This window comes from Lepidochelys olivacea, assembly GCF_965140295.1.
Source record: "Lepidochelys olivacea isolate rLepOli2 genome assembly, chromosome: 4".
Lineage (NCBI taxonomy): Eukaryota > Metazoa > Chordata > Testudines > Cheloniidae > Lepidochelys > Lepidochelys olivacea.
The window spans coordinates 69,479,581-69,500,640 of NC_140414.1; the positions used below are offsets into that span (position 1 = coordinate 69,479,581).

At 40.4% G+C, this 21,060-nt stretch overlaps 1 protein-coding gene across 4 annotated transcripts in view; it reads left to right on the forward strand.

Moving 5' to 3' along the window:
* The window catches only part of RXFP1 (relaxin family peptide receptor 1), a 91,914-nt gene that overhangs the window by 25,054 nt on the left and 45,800 nt on the right, over positions 1–21,060 (forward strand). The window lies entirely within an intron of this gene.

The window sequence follows — 21,060 nt, forward strand, 5'->3', positions numbered from 1 at the left end:
TGACAAAGAGTGGACATATTCACTTCCTGAATTTACATTACACTTGTGACGGGTTGGATCACAGAAACCCCCTTGGGACTGCCACCCGATGTGCCAAGACTACTTCTGCCAGTTTGGGACTCCAGCACCCTGTCTTGCTGAGCCAGACATGCCAGTCCGCTCCAGCACAGACCCAGGGTCTGAACCACATGCCCCAAAGCTGCAGACTTAACTGAAACCAACTTAGGAAGTGTTCCTGCCTTTAACACACAGATGCCCAACTCCCAATGGGGTCCAAACCCCAAATAAATCTGTTTTACACTATATAAAGCTTATACAGGGTAAACTCATAAATTGTTCGCCCTCCATAACACTGACAGAGAGAGATGCACAGCTGTTTCCCCTCCCCCCGTATTAATACATACTCTGGGTTAATTAATAAGTAAAAAGTGATTTTATTAAATACAGAAAGTGGGATTTCATAGAATCATAGAATATCAGGGTTGGAAGGGACCCCAGAAGGTCATCTAGTCCAACCCCCTGCTCAAAGCAGGACCAATTCCCAGTTAAATCATTTAAGAGATTTAAGTGGTTCCAAGCAGTAACAGACAGAACAAAGTGAATTACCAAGCAAAATACAATAAAATACACAAGTCTGTCTAGTACAGTAATAAAACTGAATACAGATAAAATCCTCATCCAGTAAGCTTCTTTTTACAGACTAGTCTCCTTCTAGTCTGGTCCAGCAATCGCTCACACCTCCTGTAGTTACTGTCCTTGGTTCCAGTTTCTTTCAGATATCCTTGGGGGTAGAGAGGCTCTCTCTTTAGCCAGCTGTAGACCAAGTGGAGGGATCTCCCAAGGGCTTAAATAGACTTTCTCTTGTGGCTGGAGACCCCCTCCTCTCTCCTATGCAAAGTCCAGCTCCAAGATGGAGTTTTGGAGTCACATGGGCAAGTCACATGTCCATGCATGACTCAGAACTACAGGTAGCAGCCATGGTTCACATGCTACCTTGAACGTCCTCAAGTAGACTTCTTATGTGGATTGGAGCATTTCAAGACGCATTGTTCCTTGAGTGCTTCTTGATTGGGCACTTAACTTTGCAAATTCCTTTCTAAAGAAGCTGACCAAATGCCTTACAAAGCTTACTTAAAAATCAAGCAAGTATACAGCCAATATTCATAACTTCAAGTACAAAAATGATACATGCATACAAATGGGAGGAATGTATTCAGTAGATCATAACCTTTACAGAGATATGTTACATGGCATATGTACCATACAACATATTCCAGTTATGTCATATATACATTCATAAGCATATTTCCATAAAGCCTTATGGGGGGGCACTGTCACAATACTTATGGACCGAAAAGCATAATTTTACTTCATTTTCACAGGACATGATATAGTTCTTTAAAAAGACTACAGAACTGAAGGGTTCATAAGATCCACTCTTCTTTTCTCAAATACAGTTACTCAGAATTTGTAGGTCAATGTATATAATTGTAGAGGAAGGCCTGGAAGGTCCTTTGGTAATGCATATAGAAACTGTGGGACAGCCTGCCTTATTCACATCCTGAGATTATTCAGTCAGGCTTACCAGGAACAAACAGTGTCCACTTGGATATAGTGTGATCGGGATTCAGAGTGCAAAAGCATTGCGGTAATTCACGTAAATTTGTCGTCCTTCCCTCTGCCCTTCTGCATAATCTTCACTTTCTTCCTCAGGAGGACCCTGTGGAGGCTACTGTTTTCCTGGGGTTATAGGATATGGAACAGACTACAGGTACTTAGGAAGCCTGAGGTAGCTGGAGATCACTCAGTTCATTATAAGACACTCAACTGGGTGATCAGCTGGGTTGCTTTGCCCCGAACTGATTTTCTTGGGTGCGTATTCCTTTATGTCCTGTCCATAACAGCCAGAAATGATGCTTCTAGGCAAGGTCATTTGGCTCCATCACTGTCTGCCTAACTTTCACTCAATCAGCCAGGGAGCATCCACTCCCCCATGCATGAATGTCAACCTCCCCAAATGTCACTCTCCTGCATCTCCCACTGCTGTGCATGGCAGTGGGGGCAAAGTCACAGGGCCTAATATTGATCTTGATCACACTGACATAAATCAGGATGAACTCTAGTAAAGTCAATGGAGTTATATCACGGTAAAACTGGGGTAAGTGAGACTGGGCATTGGTGAGGCCTCATCTGGAGTACTGTGTCCAGTTTTGGGCCCCACACTTCCAATTTTTCCGCATCCTTCTTGTAAACATCCAGCGGAGGGCAACAAAAATGATTAGGGGACTGGAACACATGACTTATGAGGAGAGGCTGAGGGAACTGGGATTGTTTAGTCTGCGAAAGAGAAGAATGAGGGGGGATTTGATAGCTGCTTTCAACTACCTGAAAGGGGGTTCCAAAGAGGATGGATCTAGACTGTTCTGAGTGGTACCAGATGACAGAACAAGGAGTAATGGTCTCAAGTTGCAGTGGGGGAGATTTAGGTTGGATATCAGGAAAATAATTTTCACTAGGAGGGTGGTGAAACACTGGAATGCGTTCCCTAGGGAGGTGGTGGAATCTCCTTCCTTATAAGTTTTTAAGGTCAGGCTTGACAAAGCGTTGGCTGGGATGATTTAGTTGGGGATTGGTCCTGCTTTGAGCAGGGGGTTGGACGAGATGACCTCCTGAGGTCCCTTCCAACCCTGATATTCTATGACTATAATCTGGGCCACAGATTCCCCTTTGAGGGTAGTTGGCAGTTCTGTGAAGCTGCTGCTGAGAGAGGCTACCCTCATCGGAATTCTGCTGGTGCTCCTTAGGCATAGAGCCTGGTCAAGCCATGGAGCTCTGGCTGGGCCACAAGGTCACTAAGTAGCTTGGGCAGAAATTAAAGGGGAAAAAACCTATTAAACCATTTCTCCTCCCCAGTGATGGTATAGAATGGTTCCTTCAGTATATTTTGAATGCTTTGGGAGAGGTTCAGTGTTTCTTGCCTTAAATATCATTTCATGCTGCCTGGCCTCATTGCCGTATAAGGGGATTATACATGCTGTACCTAGGCACTTGTGAATATCATTAGTAATAAGTGAATAATGTTGATTAAAAAATAAAGTGAGAAAGCAATTGATTCAGATCTTTGACTTGAAACTCAAACTAGACTCCTTGCTGAAGCTTAAGAAAATTCAGATGCCGTTTTTTCCCCCAATTCTTCCCCCTCCTTTTTTTTTTTTTTTGGCCTTCACTTCGACTTCTTCATGGTAGTCTGAAACACTCTCTCTACCACGGAAAAAGTTGTCCCTGTGATATTTCCTGGTGGAACTTGAACAGGCAAAGTCCTGAAAAACTCACAAAAATACCATCCAGTTTTACAGACCCAAAAATTTCAGATAATTTCTGTAACCTTTTAGTCAGCATTAACCAAACAAAACCACTGAACCTTTTCAGGTGCACCCACCGCTTAGTTATCAGTAGGGCTGACTTCTGTAGTGAAGTACTCTGGCAATGGTTTGACTCATTGAAGAGGTGAATTTTTTTGCCTAGTTAATGTCACTTTGCAGAATGTTAATGTGAATAAAACGTGAGTTGGAGTATGCAAATAGAGCATTTTTAAAAAAAGAATTTTCATTTAACAAATATTCTTGATCTTGCTGCAAGGACTAGACTACCAAGAGAAGTGGTGGATTCTCCATTCTTTTATGTCTTCAATAAAGATTGGATGTCTTTCTAGAAGATATTCTTTAGTCAAACACAAGTTATTGGGCTCAATACAGAGGTAATTAGGTGAGGTCAAACTAGATGATTTCTGTCCTTAAAGTCTGTGAATCTATGACAAAAATTAACTCATCTATCCAATCCCAATGAGTATTTTGGGGGCGGGGGGAAGGGGAGAGGTTTGTATTTTGGAAATCAAGGTAGTGTGTTTTCTCCCCAAATGTGCATGCATGCGGTTCACTAACAACTGTGATGTTTTAGTGTATGTGATCACAAATCACTGGTTTAAAAAATGGGAGCTAGTCAGTACAGTGGATAGTGTGCCTTCGGACATCTGTACTGAAATCCTATTCAAAATTGAAAATAAATTTGATCTCACCATAGTCCACACAGCTTTGCAGCATTTGATATGATGGAAACCTTCTGCTTAAGTGAGACTCCAGGATTAGAATAATAAGGATGCTTGGGGTCAGGTGTAGGGTGTTGTGATGAGGTGTTTACTCCACACAGGCTCTGAAAGCGTTAATATGGGCCACCACCTGGCAACGCTATCTGGCTGAAATTGGAGAGTAGGCCAGGCTTAATTAAAGATGAGTCCCATCTGAGAAAGGAACTGAGTGGTAAGTTTAAACAGAGGAAGTTTGGCACACAAAGGGGCTGCAGGGAGAGTGAAGAGCTCTGCAGTCACTTTCTGGGATGGGAGTGTCAAGGAGAAAGCTTAGAGGGAAAGTTGGGCCTGGGATCCTCTTGTAAATCGAATAGCCTGGCAAGAGGCCAGGAGAGAGAGAGAGCAGTCACTGGGGTGGAGAAAGCAGGCTCTAGTGGTAAAACCTGCTAATCTGGATTTCAGAGCCCTGGAAGTGCTCAACTGAGAGGAATGAAAGTTCAAGCCTGAGGGAGGGTATAATGGGGGTTATATTTGTACATTTAGTTTGGGATTTTGTTGAGGGGGGGATTCCAGGGGACAGCTCCAACAGGCCTAGCCCTGAGAGAAGGGTGAACCTAGAGAAGTTGTGGGGAGAAGGCCTAAAAGAGAGGCTATGGTAAGAAGTCCCAGGAGGAAGCAGCGAGGAGTCTGACAGAGCAGACTTTGACTCTCTAGTCCTTAAACTGGAACCCAGTGTAGAGCATGGACCTAGTTTTCTTACCAGCCACTGATGAGGTAGTATGAGACCAGAGAAGGGGACAAGGATGACAGGGAGCCCTGAGAGAAGAGTGTGAACATCATGGGCCCAGAGTCAGGGCTGAAAACCTTTGTGAGGACACTGGACTGTTTGTCAAACTTTCTGTTATCCTGGAGAGTGTGGAACGAAAATGTGACCTAGACCGAGGGCTGAGTCACAATGAGAGAGACTTCCAGACAGAGAGGGCTGGAGTGACCATTAGCAGCAGGTTTTAGAGAGGAAGGAGCCTGTTACACCATGCTCAGCCACAAGAAGGTGCTCTAGTGATGAGTCTACTCTTCTACAGATGTTTTAGTAGACTTGTATGAGAGAATCTTGCACAGGATGTGTTTGTATTGTACCTGGCTCAAGACTGTGTGTGATGGGGCATTCACCCCCACACCAGCCCTGAAAGGGTTAAGAAAGCTGAGAAAAGGCCAATTAGTGTGATAGACCCCATATGAGGGGATTAGGCTGGAGAAACAACCCCTGATTGGAGGATGAAGCTCACCTGAGCAAGTGTAGGCTGAGCTAATATAAAGTCAGAAAGCTGGCAATGGAAAGGACTGCAGTGAAGAAGTCTGCAGCCACTCTCTGGTGTATTAGAGAGAGAAGGAAGGAACCCACAGTAGGAGGAGTAGGAGCCTGGCCCTGAGGTAAGGGCCTACCCTGAAAATGGAAGGGTGGAGAAGAGAGCCGGTGGGCAGGAAGCAGCCTAGGAAATAGTGGCTTGAAGCCACTGGTGAGGTGGCTTCTAAAAAAAAAAGTTGTAAAAAATGAGCAGCACTGAACAGACTTTGGCCACATGTTATAGGTTCCCTGGGCTAGAACTCGGAGTAGTGGGTGGGCCTGGGTTCACCTACTAGCCACTGACAGAGTGGCATTTCCTGAACATTGGGTTTAGTGAGACTCTATAGCCCGAAAGGGGAAACCACATAGTGACCTGTCTGGAAGGCTGAGTCTTTGACTCCCTCACAGAACTAATGGGCAGGATCCCATGGGAGGCTAATATGAGGGGGCAAGGAGTCCAGGAGAGTTGGCTGTATTTTAAAGAAGCCTTATTGAGGATGCAGGAACAAACCATTCTGATGTGCAGAAAGAATAGCCACTATGGCTGGTGACCAGCTTGGTTTAACAGAGAAATCTTTGATGAGCTTAAACACAAAAAGGAAGCTTACAAGAAGTGGAAAATTGGACAGATAACTAGGGAGGAGTATAAAAATATTGCTTGAGTATGCAGGGGTGTAATCAGGAAGGCTGCCTGGAGTTGCAGCTAGCAAGGGGATGTGAAGGGTAACAAGAAGGGTTTCTATGGGTATGTTAGCAACAAGAAGGTCAGGGAAAGTGTGGGACCCTTACTGAATGGGGGAGGCAACCTAGTAACAGATGATGTGGAAAAAGCTGAAGTACTCAATGCTTTTTTTGCCTCTGTCGTCACAGACAAGGTCAGCTCCCAGACTGCTGCGCTGGGCAGCACAGTATGGAGAGGAGGTGAGCAGCTCTCAGTGGTGAAAGAACAAGTTAAGAACTATTTAGAAAAGCTGGCATGCACAAGTCCATGGGGCCGGAAGCAATGCATCCAAGGGTGCTGAGGGAGTTGGCTGATGTGACTGCAGAGCCATTGGCCTTTATCTTTGAAAACTCATGGCGATTGGGGGAGGTCTCGGACGATTGGAAAAAGGCAAATATAGTGCCCATCTTTAAAAAAGGGAAGAAAGAGAACCCGGGGAACTACAGCCTCACCTCAGTCCCTGGAAAAATCACGGAGCAGGTCCTCAAAGAATCCATTTTGGAGCACTTGAAGGAAAGGAAAGTGATCAGGAACAGTCAACATGGATTCACCAAGGGCAAGTCATGCCTGACCAATCTGATTGCCTTCTATGATGGGATAACTGGCTCTGTGGATATGAGGAAAGCAGTGGACGTGATATTATACCTTGACTTTAGCAAATTTTTGATATGGTCTCCCACAGTATTCTTGCCAGCAAGATAAAGAAGTATGGATTGGGTGAATGGATTATAAGGTAGATAGAAAGCTGGCTAGACTGTCAGGCTCAACGGGTAGTTATCAATGGCTTGATGTCTAGTTGGCACCCGGTATCAAGCAGAGCACCCCAGGGTTCAGTCCTGGGATCGGTTTTGTTCAATATCTTCCTTAATGATCTGGATGATGGGATGGATTGCACCCTCAGCAAGTTTGCGGATGACACTAAACTGGGAGGAGAGGTAGATATGCTGGAAGGTTGGGTTAGGGTCCAGAGTGACCTAGACAAATTGGAGGATTGGGCCAAAAGAAATCTGATGAGGTTCAACAAAGACAAGTGCAGAGTCCTGCACTTAGGACAGAAGAATCCCATGTAGTGCTACAGGCTGCGGAGCGACTGGCTGAGCGGCAGTTCTGCAGAAAAGGACCTGGGATGACAGTGGATGAGAAGCTGGAAATGAGTCAACAGTGTGCCCTTGTTGCCAAGAAGGCTAACAGTATATAGTAGGAGCATTGCCAGCAGATCGAGGGAAGTGATTATTCCCCTCTATTCGGCACTGGTGAGGCCACATCTGGAGTATTGCATGCAGTTTTGGGCCCCCACTACAGAAAGGATGTGGACAAATTGGAGAGAGTCCAGTGGAGCGCAATGGAAATGATTAGGGGCTGGCGCACATGACTTATGAGGAGAGGCTGAGGGAACCGGGCTTATTTAGTCTGCAGAAAAGAAGAGTGAGGGGGGATTTGATAGCAGCCTTCAACTATCTGAAGGGGGGTTTCCAAAGAGGTTGGAGTTAGGCTGTTCTAAGTAGTAGCAGATGACAGAACAAGGAGCAATGGTTTCAAGTTGCAGTGGGAGAGGTCTAGGTTGGACATTAGGAAAAACTATTTCACTCGGAGGTTGGTGAAGCACTGGAATGGGTTACCTAGGGAGGTGGTGGAATCTCCATCCTTAGAGGTTTTTAAGGCCCGGATGATTTAACTGGCATTGGTCCTGCTTTGAGCAGGGGGTTGGGCTATGTTAACCTCCTGGGGTCTTTTCCAACCCTAATCTTCTATGATTCTACGATTCCTAGAATGAAAGAAGGGCTACAGAGTGAGAGAGAACAATGGGTGGAGAAACCACAGTTGGCGACATCGGACCTGGAAGAAAGCTAATCCTCAGAGCAGCCAAGACAAGGTGCCTCCTGCAGGGAGTGAGAACCCCATAACACAGTGCTATTTGCTTCTTACATACAGGAGGATGAAATTCACTCAAAATTGAAACAAATAAATAAAAAGTTATTTCCAAAAGGCTGAAAATAGAAATATTGTTTGAATTAATATATGCTCTGAAGAACTCAGTTATGAGAACCAGCATAGCAAAAAAAATCTTTAACAAGAAGAACAATATGAATACTGATACAAGGTGTTCCCTGCACTGTAGACAAGACAGGTGGTGTGAAAAGATTTCACTGTCAAATTGACTTGAGAATAAGTTGTCCTATAGGCACTCTCAGCAGAGAGGCCAAAGATTAAATGCTAAGCGAGTGTGAACTTTTCTTTCACTCTTAGAGGTGAGACACTCAGAGATGAACTTTCAGAGCTAATGTATATTGATGATGAAGTGTAGGGCAACTTGCACTGCAGTCACCTGTGCAATACGTGTTCTGTGAGTAGATAAAGAAATCCAGAGTTATCAACTTGGCACCTTTCATGAACATTAAATTCACTTTAAAAACAATTTAAAGAAGCAGCAACATTTCCTGATGGGTCAGAACAAAGGAACATGGGGTACGTCTACTTTTGTAGAAAATCTGTTCTCCTATTTCATCAAAACAAATCAGGGACCAGCTGAGACATACAGGACCATCCCTAGGGGGTGAGGGGCCTGGGACATAAGTGCTGAGTTTCTATCTGCAGGGAGATGCTCCCCCTAGCTCTGCCCAGGCTCTGCCCCCACTCCATCCCTTCCTCAAGGCCTCGCCCTTCCTTTTCCCACCCCCACCCTGCCTCTTCCCCGCCCAGTTCTGCCCCTTCCCACTCCCCAAAGCGTGCTGTGCCCTCACTCCTCCCCACCTGTACCTCCAGACAAAACAGCTGATCAGCGGTAGGCGCTGGGAGGGAGGGGGAGGTTGGTAGGGGGCTCCTCCCCACCCGCCTGCCCTGCCTCTCGCCTCACCTCCCCGCCTGTCTCCTCACAAAGAGCAGGGTCCCCCAAAGCACGGGGCCCAGGGCAGTTGCCCCAATGGGCCGTACCCTAGGGACAGCTCTGGAGACACATTCTTGCAAAAATCTTTAATTATGGAGGGAAAAGAACATGTTAGAGCTTGCAGTTGACAAAGAACATTCATTGTCAAAGAGAAAAGATTAATCTTTTAATTGTTTAATATTTCAGCATGGTTCTGGTAAGCCAAAGTAGCAGCATGTAAGTTACCAGGATATATAGGTAATAGTTGGGCAGGCTGCAGAGAGGATTGTCTTCAAAGACCCTGAATAGCTGTCTGCATTCATGCATTCACAAACCTTAGAGGTAGATGAATCAGAGGACCTGTAAAAAGCATGAAAGCTTCAGGAAGCATGCATTTCTCAGGGATGGGAGATGGAAAGGGTTGTCATACTATTCCCTGAGACAGATTTGAATTGATGACTGTGACCGGGTGCCTGGGATGGGCCATGCTGAGAATGCCACCCTCAGAGCAGACTGTAAGAAACAGAGCAGACAATCCTCAAAAACTAGTAGGTCATTCTATAATTAGATTCACCAACTCAGTGTCAAAAGAGCTTCTGTAGCTCCACATTGGTTAACAAGAAGCCAAACACCGTCCCCTTTCAGTATCCCAGCCCTTGGCTCCCATCCAGACACACTGGTCTAATATAGTGAGAGGTTACTGAAAACCCTTTTCGCCATACTTAAAGTTCTACCAGTCCCAAAGGATCAGACATTTACCATCAAGTCAATATATATTTCAGATCTTACACAAATATCATGCTGTCAGCCAATCATTCATAAACTAACTAAAGTTTTATTAAGAAAAAAAGAGATGTATTGAATGGTTAAGGAATCATATACATACAAATGATTTTCAGTGTTTATAGATCAGGAACACAGCAGTGATATTATATGTACTGGCTTGCAAAAGTCTCTTTGGAATTATCCCAACAGGTCAGAATCCAAAGGCAGATTAGATGTAAAGTCTGTTGGAGTCTTTCCATGTATTCTCCAGTGTATGCCAAATAACTACTTAGAAGATCTCAGTCCCATGGCTTAAACTTTCCCTATTTAAAGTTCAGCAGACTAGAGATGAAAGGATCAGGCCTGGGGTTTCTCTTTATAGCTAAAGCAGGTTTTTTCAAGTGCTTTGAGCAAACCATGTGACTGAGGATTCTTCTTTGTTGAGTGCGCACTGTCCCATCACCTTGAAGTTAATGTTCTATTTACTATGCATACACAGGTAATCCAGTTACATTGATTAACATAAGGCAATTGCTGGTCATACATTATAACATAGACAAGCTGAAGATAATATATATATATAATATTGTTAATTTCATGCAATGTCTCACATCTTTGATCTTAGGGTGGACTAAACCCAGTCGCACACATAATATATAGTCAATTAAGACATAAAAGTGAATTAGCATCTACAAGCTAATTTGGTTACATTGTGAAATCTTTAACAAGATACAAGTACACAGACCAACACATTTACCGTCTGCCCTTGATTTCTATTACTGCAAATGTATGGGTTAGTGATTGCTGGTCTAGTACATCTCTTTGAAATTCATATACAAATGAATTGTCCTGATACAATTGTAATGCCTCTTGTTAAAAGTTGTTATGGGTCATACATAGGTTGGCTGGTCTGCCAGTGTCACAATGACAGAGGTGAAAATTTCTATATCCCCGTTATTAATCTGCTGAGCCACACACTCCCACCTCCCCCAATAACATGTACTTTAAAAATCTTGTATAAATAAAATGAGTGGTTTAAAACAGAAGATTTAATACAGGGCTGTATATGAAGAATTTATAGGTGAATCAGATGAAAATTAACACTTACATAATCTCTGTTTAGGTTATAAAACTATATTGAGATATTGTATTGAACTGGAATATACCTCTTTGATGTTTCAGGGATTATGATTTTGTTTATGGGCTCTGTCTCAGATTTCTTACCCTTTCTGAAAGGTGTGAACAGAAGCTTGAAAGATGTTGTTTATAGTCAGAGCCATTTACATTTTACAGGTTTTTTCTTATGTGACATGCTTGTTTGCTATGTTGCTGGAATGCTAAAAGAAAACTAACAGAAGGCCATCTCTCTTTGGGGAGGAAGAAGAAAAGCATACAAATAGAAACATTTTCAAGTAAACTTTTTCAGTCAAAAAATATCTTTCCATTGAAACTGAAATATATATTTTTTTTGATGGAATGTTTTCTGTAGTTCAGGGTGGACTCCCTGATCAATTCCACAGAGAGTGATGAATTGAAAACCTGACATTTTCAGTTTAAAGACAGACATTTAATCAAAATTTTGTTTCTCAACAACTTTCAAAAATATTATTTTTCTTGTTTGAAATGTGGAACAAGCTCAAGCTTCAAAAATCTCAAAATTCTTTGTGAAAAGAACCATCAGTCCCCAGCCAGCTCTACACAAAAGCTCTCCTCCACTACACTGGAACATTATGAGCCTCTTCCAGTTACTTTCATATCCCCTCTTATGGGGGAATGACTCAAATTAATTTTTTAAAATAATATATGATGAGATATTAGTCATCCAAATAAAGATAAATAATGCTGCCCCCAGCTGAATATTGCACAGGTAGGGTTGCCAATATTGGTTGACTGTATTCCTGGAGATTTCATCATATAATTACAGATTAATTCCTGGAGACTCCAGGCCAATCCTGGAGGGTTGGCAACTAAACAAAAAGGAGGTCATGTCTTGGGAAACCTGGAAGTATAGTAACCTAGTTTCAGTCACGATTTTTGAACGCTTGGGGTCAGCAATAAATGGCTTTGAGTTGCCTTGCTGGTCCTAGATGGCCTTAGGTTCATTACAGTGTGTGTTTGTCCAGCTCAGAGAATGTTGAGGGCTCCCAGATGGCTGGTGTGGAGACTAACTTTCATTCTGCTGAAACATTCCATAATAATGGGGATGAACTCTACTTAAAAAAAAATGTAAACAAATAGGATCCAGATAATAACCCTGCAAAAAAATTGCAATGTTTTGTAAATATTCATGCACTCTGCATTAGAACTTGAAAGTGTTTTCTTTTAAGTGTATTTTTATAATTTTTTCATAAATTGTAAAATATTCATTGGGTTTCATACACTGGAAGTAATTGCTTGACATATCTGTATTCATACGACCATATTCATCCCTAGTGTAAAAACTCCTTTAAAGGCAAAGTAGTAATACCAGGGATTAATTTAGCTCAATGCCCCTATTGCTGCAAGATCCTGATGATTTAACTCTAATAGTGTTTGTTACGTTTTTCTAATGTTAAAACACAGTAGCTCAGAGCATTCCAAAGATATTTTATGGTCAAGACTATTTTGCCCATTGCCAGCTGTTTCCAGAAGCTTTTAGTTCCTTTTTAAAAGGTTAAGGGTGATGCTGAACAGTTTGACCTACATGTTGTATTTTATTTGGAGCTGCCGGTGAAACTAGTAACAAACACAGGAAGTGTGTGCAAGTGGTAATAATTCCAGCGCCCTGCTGTGCATGAGTTTAATTAAAACTCAAGTTGGCAGGCAGCGCAACAAGTTTGATAAATTGTCCTACATTCCGGTTCTTCAGTCAGCTTTTCCAGAAAAGATGACCATTTTCAGGAGAAAAAAAAAAAACTTTTCCTGTTTTCTGACTACAAGGCTTGGCCCTGCAGCTTCTGTAACTGAGATTTCGGAATGGAGGTTCTGAACAGAATTTATTGAATATGTTCTGTTATTTAGCTAATTGATGTGTATGAATTGTTGATGGTTAGCTGCTGTGCAATTTAAAAAATCATGTGCTGCTATGTGAATTAAAGTATTAGAACAGAATTTCACTTGAATATCAGTACAGTATGAATATTGGATGAAACTAAGATAAAAGATAGTGACAACATGACAACAAATACTGTCCGTTCTCTTCCCAGTACAGTTTCATTCTAGACATTATACTTCAAACAGATTTACAGTATTTCATACACACTAAATCAGTACAAAAGAGCAACTGCTATATAATACCACAATTATTAATACACTACTCAAGATATAGGAGAGGACTGTAGAATGTAGGATCAATATTTAACTATTCAACTGCATTTCAAGGAAGATACCCAAACACCACTGGTGCAGTCAGTCTACTTAAGGATGAATCTCATGAAATTAGAATTACTAATGCTAGACCAGAACAACAGTGCTTCTGGTCCTACTTTCTTTAGTATTTGTCACTTAGTTTCTTAAAGAATCAATGTGTGTTTCATCAGCTTAATGGGAGTGTATGTGTGTTTAAGTGATAGCTGTGTAATACATGGCAGAACCTTATGACAAATTGCAAGGTCATGTCATAAATAAATGTCTGATGAATCTTTGACCGCCTCACCTGCCCTCTATCCATTAATGAGGCTCCTGAATCATTTTCTAAAATCCCACACCCCTGAGTTGCTTCAAACAGCCACCATTTTCTTAATAACAGCCTGCTAGATAAATGTTTTCTCTACCTACCACAAAATGTGCAATTGCTCCCCAAAATTATATGTGCCTGAGTCCCAGGATTAACAGAATTTGATCCTGGGCCAGGGACAGCTTTTCTGTGCATAGAAATGTCATGATTTTAAATCTGGTCTATTAAAACGTGGGACCATACATCCACGTGCATTTTCTTTGAAGTTGGAAATGGATCCCTCTGTTAGACCAAGGGCCTCCACACTTCTTGGCATTTAACCTGAAGAGAAAAGAGAGAGACCGCCATCATGCTGTGGAGCAATCTGCCAATGAATCCGAAATGAACAAGGGGATTAAACCTTGAGCGCATGTTGTCATAAATATAAAGGGAAGGGTAAACCCCTTTGAAATTCCTCCTGGCCAGGGGAAAGCTCCTCTCACCTGTAAAGGGTTAAGAAGCTAAAGGTAACCTCGCTGGCACCTGACCAAAATGACCAATGAGGAGACAAGATACTTTCAAAAGCTGGGAGGAGGGAGAGAAACAAAGGGTCTGTGGGTCTGTCTAATGCTGGTTTTCTGCAGGGGATAGATCAGGAATGGAGTCTTAGAACTTTTAGTAAGTAAGCTAGCTAGGTAGGTTAGATTATGATTTCTTTAAATGGCTGAGAAAAGAACTGTGCTGAATAGAATAACTATTTCTGTCTGTGTATCTTTTTTGTAACTTAAGGTTTTGCCTAGAGGGGTTCTCTATGCTTTGAATCTAATTACTCTGTAAGGTATCTACCATCCTGATTTTACAGAGGGGATTTCTTTATTTCTATTTACTTCTATTTTTTATTAAAAGTCTTCTTGTAAGAAAACTGAATGCTTTTTCATTGTTCTCAGATCCAAGGGTTTGGGTCTGTAGTCACCTAGGCAAACTGGTGAGGCTTTTTACCAAACCTTGTCCAGGAAGTGGGGTGTAAGGTTTTGGGAAGTATTTTGGGGGGAAAGATGTGTCTAAACAGCTCTTCCCAGTAACCAGTATTAGTTTGGTGGTGGTAGCGGCCAATCCAAGGACAAAGGGTGGAATATTTTGTACCTTGGAGAAGTTTTGACCTAAGCTGGTAAAGATAAGCTTAGGAGGTTTTTCATGCAGGTCCCCACATCTGTACCCTAGAGTTCAGAGTGGGGGAGGAACCTTGACACATGTAAAGCCCGGTTGTGGGGAGATGCTTATTGTATTGTATTTACCTCTGATAAAGACATGAAGTCTTTTGTTCCCTTTGTACTTTAACAACATATAACTTACTTATATAACTCTCTCGCTATATATATAATATATCCTAATAAAGAATTTTGATTTTGAGTGATGGATTTGGGACAAAGGCATTTAGTATGTTGGAGATGGGATTATCACAAAACCAAAATAATTTGAAAAGAGTTTCAGAAACAGTTTTGGTCAGAGATCACAAATATAGAGCTGTGTGGAGTTTTCTGCTTTATTATCTTACCTTCTTTGTTCAAGGGGAATAAGAACTATTTACACACTATCTCTTGGATCTGTGTTGTCTTTTTTCTAATGATAAATGAACCTACCTACCCCAAGAATCCAAACTGTTCTTGACAACAATAACACTTACCAATCCAGTACTGTCTCAATCAGCTTCCTAAGTTTACAAAAACACTTCTGAATACCTTGATTTGTTGATTCTTGTGATTACTCTCATTATTCTCATTCTTACTTGATTAAGTGTAGACTTTCTAAAAGCCATTATAATAGCTCATCTTTCCTGATTTATGTAAAAAATAACCCCATTGCAAACAGCAGATGCAGCAAGTTACCATCCCATATCTAACCTTCCATTCTTGTTGATTGTAATTTGGAAAATGAAGTTACCTGGTATAGCAAGAGCTGTAGTTCTGGAACAGCTCCTAGCATGGTAAAGTTTTATGTTGCTGTGTGATTTGAATTCCCCTAAATTTTTTCTCTGTGATCTCTTGATATCTGTCATCCACATTTAACCACAATACACCAATAGTTTTCCTGGATAATCTAAATGGTTTGTTCACCATGGCTTTAATATAGTAATGAGTCTGAAATCCAAATACCTGCTTCCACCAAATTTCAGTGGTACTTTGATTCAAATCCCTGCATGTGAAGTTACCTCAGCTGTTTTGAGTCTGGGTTAGGTCCAAAACTGGAAAGGCTCTAGCTTCTATATCCAGTTCATATGCAGCTAAATATGGAAGAAGTTTAATCAGAATGGCTGGTCTCATGAGATTTTCCTCCATCATAAGATAAAAAACTTTGTAAGAACAGATTACAAACATTCAACATTTTTTTAATACGAGCATGAAACTTAGCCTGCTTCAGCTTTGAACCTGAACTATCCTTATCTGAATCAAAACAAAACATTCTTGGCCCATCTCTACTGTAAAATAGTTTAAATCCTATCTTTTTTCAGTACATACAATTTTCATTACTGAGGGCATGATCTAGAAAGATATTTAGCATTCCTGCTTCCTACTGAAGTTAGCAATGCTGAAGCTGAGGCCCTAAAATGATACTTGTGAGTTTCAGTGCAAATGTTATGTGGCATTTTCCACAGTTCCATTTCAAAACCCGTTGGCTTGTCCCTTCTATACATAATGCTCTTTATCAGCACCCTTTAGTGTAGTTACAGGCTCTAAAATCACATGAATGCATATTTCTCTGCCTTTTCTGTTTTATGAATGTTGCATGCTTTGTAACTTTCATCCTGGCTTAGTAATACCCAAAGATACATATTGTGGTTAAAAACAACTAGAAAGGTCATTACTGTTAGTACACATTTGACTAATACTCTACCATTTTAAATCAAAATGTGAATGCTTAGACCAATATAAAGTCTGCAACCATGCCACCCTGGTTGTTATCACCTCATTTCTCACAAAATATTGTTGCCTATGGGCCTGGACCAAAGCCCATGGAAGTCAATGGAAAGACTACTATTGACTTAATGAGCACAGGATCATGTCTTATGTGAACTGGGAGACTTATGGGGAAAGTCCAGAGGCTTCAAGAAGTACTGTTTGTTATTCATGATGAAACATTCTTCAAAGACGGTACTGAATAAGTACCCAGCACAGTGATAGGGAGCACTGGAGGTGCCCTTTTCCAGGTGAGATGTAAAACCAAGGCTCTGATCACCTGTCTTGTGGAAAGCTCTCGTGCCACTTTTCACAACAGTGGGAATGTTACACCCAGCATCTTGTCTTCTTTCAGTTTACAAGTTCTTGTAAACATCTACCTGCATTCTCCTTGAACTTTAATTCTAGAATTTAAGGTCTAAAACTGTCGTAGAATGTTGCTTTGCACTGTTACATAGTTGTTGTGTTCCAGCTCAGAAATGGTTGCTGAAGTGACTTCTGTGTGTATGTATATGTGTGTGTGTGTGTGTGTGTGTATATATATATATATACACACACACACACGTGTATATGTGTATATATATAGGTAAATCGCTTGAGAACCCTTCAGGATGGTATTTTAATAGATACACATATAAAATATTATTATTTATTTATTAAAAATAAGCATTTTCTAAAAACATTTTATTTTTATGCAAGAATCTGTCCATACTGTGCCTAACCTGTAGGTACAAACCAACTGGTAGTTGGGTAAACTGGACTTTTCCATTATGAATGGAACATTGAATTAAGAAAATAATGACTACTGTTACTCATCTGGCTAGCGCTCCACTTATTGGGCTCTATAAGAGAACTGTAGAAAGAACACAACTTAACTATGTAAGTGATACCTTTTTCATAAACAGGGTCATTATATTTAATTGGGTGGCCGGAACTGTACTGAGGACAGCAACCTTCTCAGTGTTTAGAAATATGGTTGCTGGCCAAATTTCCTTGTAATTCAGCAACATTGTTTTTTGGCAGCTAGGCTGTGATTGTTTGCAGTGTGTACTCTCTTCTCTAGAAAATATGGTGTCATAGCCACTTGTTTCCAGGCCACTGAAACAAACACAAGCACTCAGGTTAAATTTAAAATGACTCCCTAGAGGAAGCAGAGGGAAGAGAGAGAAAGTGATGCAAGGTGATTCCTCTATGATTACCTGTATTACTACTAGAATGCTCCTGGACTTTACAGTCCTGGGAATGAGGGACCATGCTCAGGTCCTAAATTTAGGTCCCCCATGTGGCAGTTCTTAGTGCTATCTTTAGATCATCAAATCAGATATTTGATGGCAGACATAGACTGGAATGTTCAAAGGAGTCTGAAGGAGTAATGTACCCTAGTCCCACTGAAAATCTCTCCCAAGTGTATTACAAAGACACTTGTAAAAATGTTGACCTAGCTTACCAACTCTGAGCAGGTGCTCAGCACCCTTCATAGGCCTTTTCTCTTTAATAAGACTTACTGCATATTACATCTCTTATGAAAAGGTCCTGTAAAACTAGATAGGATTAAACCAATATAATTATATAGAAATGTAATAATGTTAGTAGAAAAAGCCTATACAATTTAACAGAGAATTATGTAATTTCCATAAATTCTCTAAACTGTCCTGTAGATTTCTATAATGGGTATATAAACCTGATTGGGATGTTTGAAAACATCTATGCAAAGGTTATTATTTTTTATTAAACACTACTCAATTTTCCATATGGGATAGAGATATTTGTATGATTTTTGTTTCTGCTTCATCACATCACACACAAGCTTGCCATTTTTGTATGTTCAATCAAAAATAAGAATAATTATTTTTACAGTTCTGTTAGTTGTGTCACATCTGTCCCAGACAATAATTTTCCCCATCATAATATAAATTAAAATCAGAGATTTAAGATTATATGAAACTATCCAGCCTTAGAACCTACATTTGTCATTTGAGTTGGAAATTACGTATATGCTTATGGAGCAAAAAATAAACATTTGGAAGTTGAGAGATACTTAGTGGCAAACACCGGACGAAAGATCAGAATATCAGACTCCTATGTAATCTTTTCACATATGCAAGTCGTGCCAGTCTGCTGTCACTCACACACGTGTAAATCCAGAATGATCACACTGAAGTAATTCCAGATTTACACTGGTGAAAATGACAGCAGAATTTGGCTATGTCCATTTTTTAAAATCCAGTGATTTTTTAAAAACGTTAATAATGATGTGTAACAGTTAATACATAATAGACATGCACAGTCAGTCATGACATACTTCAATTGATTTTATGTCTGTTTTGATCTTCAGAGAACAGACACACCAGTGGGGGAACCTTTAAGTAACAGCAGCTTTTATATTAAAGGATATTTTTCAAATATTAAGTTATTTTATTTTTTCACACCATAGTTAGTTCATAAATTGTAAATAGATTTGTACTGAAGAACAGAATAGAAAACAGAATCATTTTATACAGATTAAAAGGATCACTATATAAATTAGAGAGAGAATTCATGCTTACACAAGATTTATCAGAGGAGTACTGGTACTAAGAAGATATTTATCATTTGTAAATTAGGGCTTGTCTGTTTTAGAAAAGTTGCACTGATTTAATTAAATTGATTTAAATCAGTACTAAACTGATGTAAGCCCCCTAATGAAGATGAAAAGGAGTACTTGTGGCACCTTAGCGACTAACCAATTTATTTGAGCATGAGCTTTCGTGAGCTACACCTCACTTCATCGGATGCATACCGTGGAATTGTTTCATATTCTCTGTGTGTATATAAAGTCTGCTGCAGTTTCCACGGTATGCATCCGATGAAGTGAGCTGTAGCTCACGAAAGCTCATGCTCAAATAAATTGGTTAGTCTCTAAGGTGCCACAAGTACTCCTTTTCTTTAAGGGGAAATAGGTTACCTTGCATAATGACTTAGCCAGTCACAGTCTCTATTTAAGCCTAAGTTAATTGTATCCAATTTGCAAATGAATTCCAAGGAATTGGGAATTATCCCACTGGATTATCATACGCATTGTAAGGAGAGTGATCACTTTAGATAAGCTATTACCAGCAGGAGAGTGGGGTGGAGGGAGAGAAAACCTTTTGTAGTGGTAAACACCCATTTACACCCATGCTTTGTGTGTATAAAAAGATCTTCTATACTTTCCACAGTATGCATCCAATGAAGTGAGCAGTAGCTCACGAAAGCTTATGCTCAAATAAATTGGTTAGTCTCTAAGGTGCCACAAGTACTCCTTTTCTTTTTGCAAATACAGACTAACACAGCTGTTACTCTGAAACCTAATGAAGATGCACTCAGACCTGCCTAACTCTTGCTTAAATTGGTCAGAAATTTGTTGAATTAAGTTCACCTGATTTAAGTGAGGGTTAATGTAGATACATTTAAATCAGTTTATGTGTTTGCCCACGAGACTGGTTTAATGTCAGTTTAGTTAAACTAGTGCATATTTTCTAATATGGGCCAGGCCTTAATGTGTATAATCTGAGGGTCTAATCCTACAGTCTTTATGAAAGTAGTCCCATTAAAGTCAAGGTTGAAATCCTGGCCCCACTGAAGTCAATCGAGTTAGAATTTCACTCAATGCAAGTAAGGCTACAGGCTCAGGACCAAATTATTGGAGTTTATCATTGTGGGCCAATAGTGGAAAAGGTGTAAGTATGGAGCAACTTTGACCATATTAAAGATATCTCTGACCATGAAATACCATGATGCATTTCTTAATAGTAGGAGAAAATGTACTGAAATGGTTATCCGAAAGGAACATATCCCACACCAGCCATAGCAAAGACAAAATCACCTGCTGGTATGAGGCCTTTTAGATCTGCAGGCAGTTGCCTGACACCTTAAAATAAGTATAGTGCCTGTTTACAGATACCTATCAGGCTACAGTTCAAAGAGCAGGAATTCTTGTATACAGAATTCATGTTGTAAGTTCCATTCTAAACAATTCATTGTGTATCTTTAATTGATATTTTCTTGGATTTGGGAGATATTTTCGTGGATTTGTCATATGTATTTATTCAAATCTGTAATTTGTCAGAATTAGTGTCCGTATTCATCTTCTATGACACTAATACATAAATGGTAATCAACACAATGTAAATCCATCTAACGGACCATAGATTTTTGCAGTGTTCCAGGGTAAGACATTGTCAATTACTTATTTCACTTATTCCACATCAGAGAAGATATGCTGGTGTCCCATTGTCTCAAAAGCAGGCTTTGCCAGAAGTACACCCAATAGAACCTATTTTAGAATTGGCTCAGGAAAATCATGTCATCTGAACTGGACTTCCCAAAATGTGCATCTGTAATCAGTGGGCCAGTACTATAATTAATCATTTCTGAAAGTTGTTGAAGAACCTCTTCTTACTGGTGTGTAAAAAGATCAGACTCAAACAACATAAACTCTAAATGACCGCCATGTGATTTATGTCTCTGACATGCTGTACCTGACTTAGTCCTTCTATTAAATATAGTTATTTACAAAGGGTGTGTATCTATGATTGGGCAAAAGAGTTTGGCTAAAATAAAAGCTGTCCCACATTTTGTCCCAAAACTTTAACCAAACTAAATCAGATCAATTGTTTGAAGCTCAGAAAAGTTTAGCTAACTTTTTTCCTGTGTGTGTGTGTGTTTTTAAATGT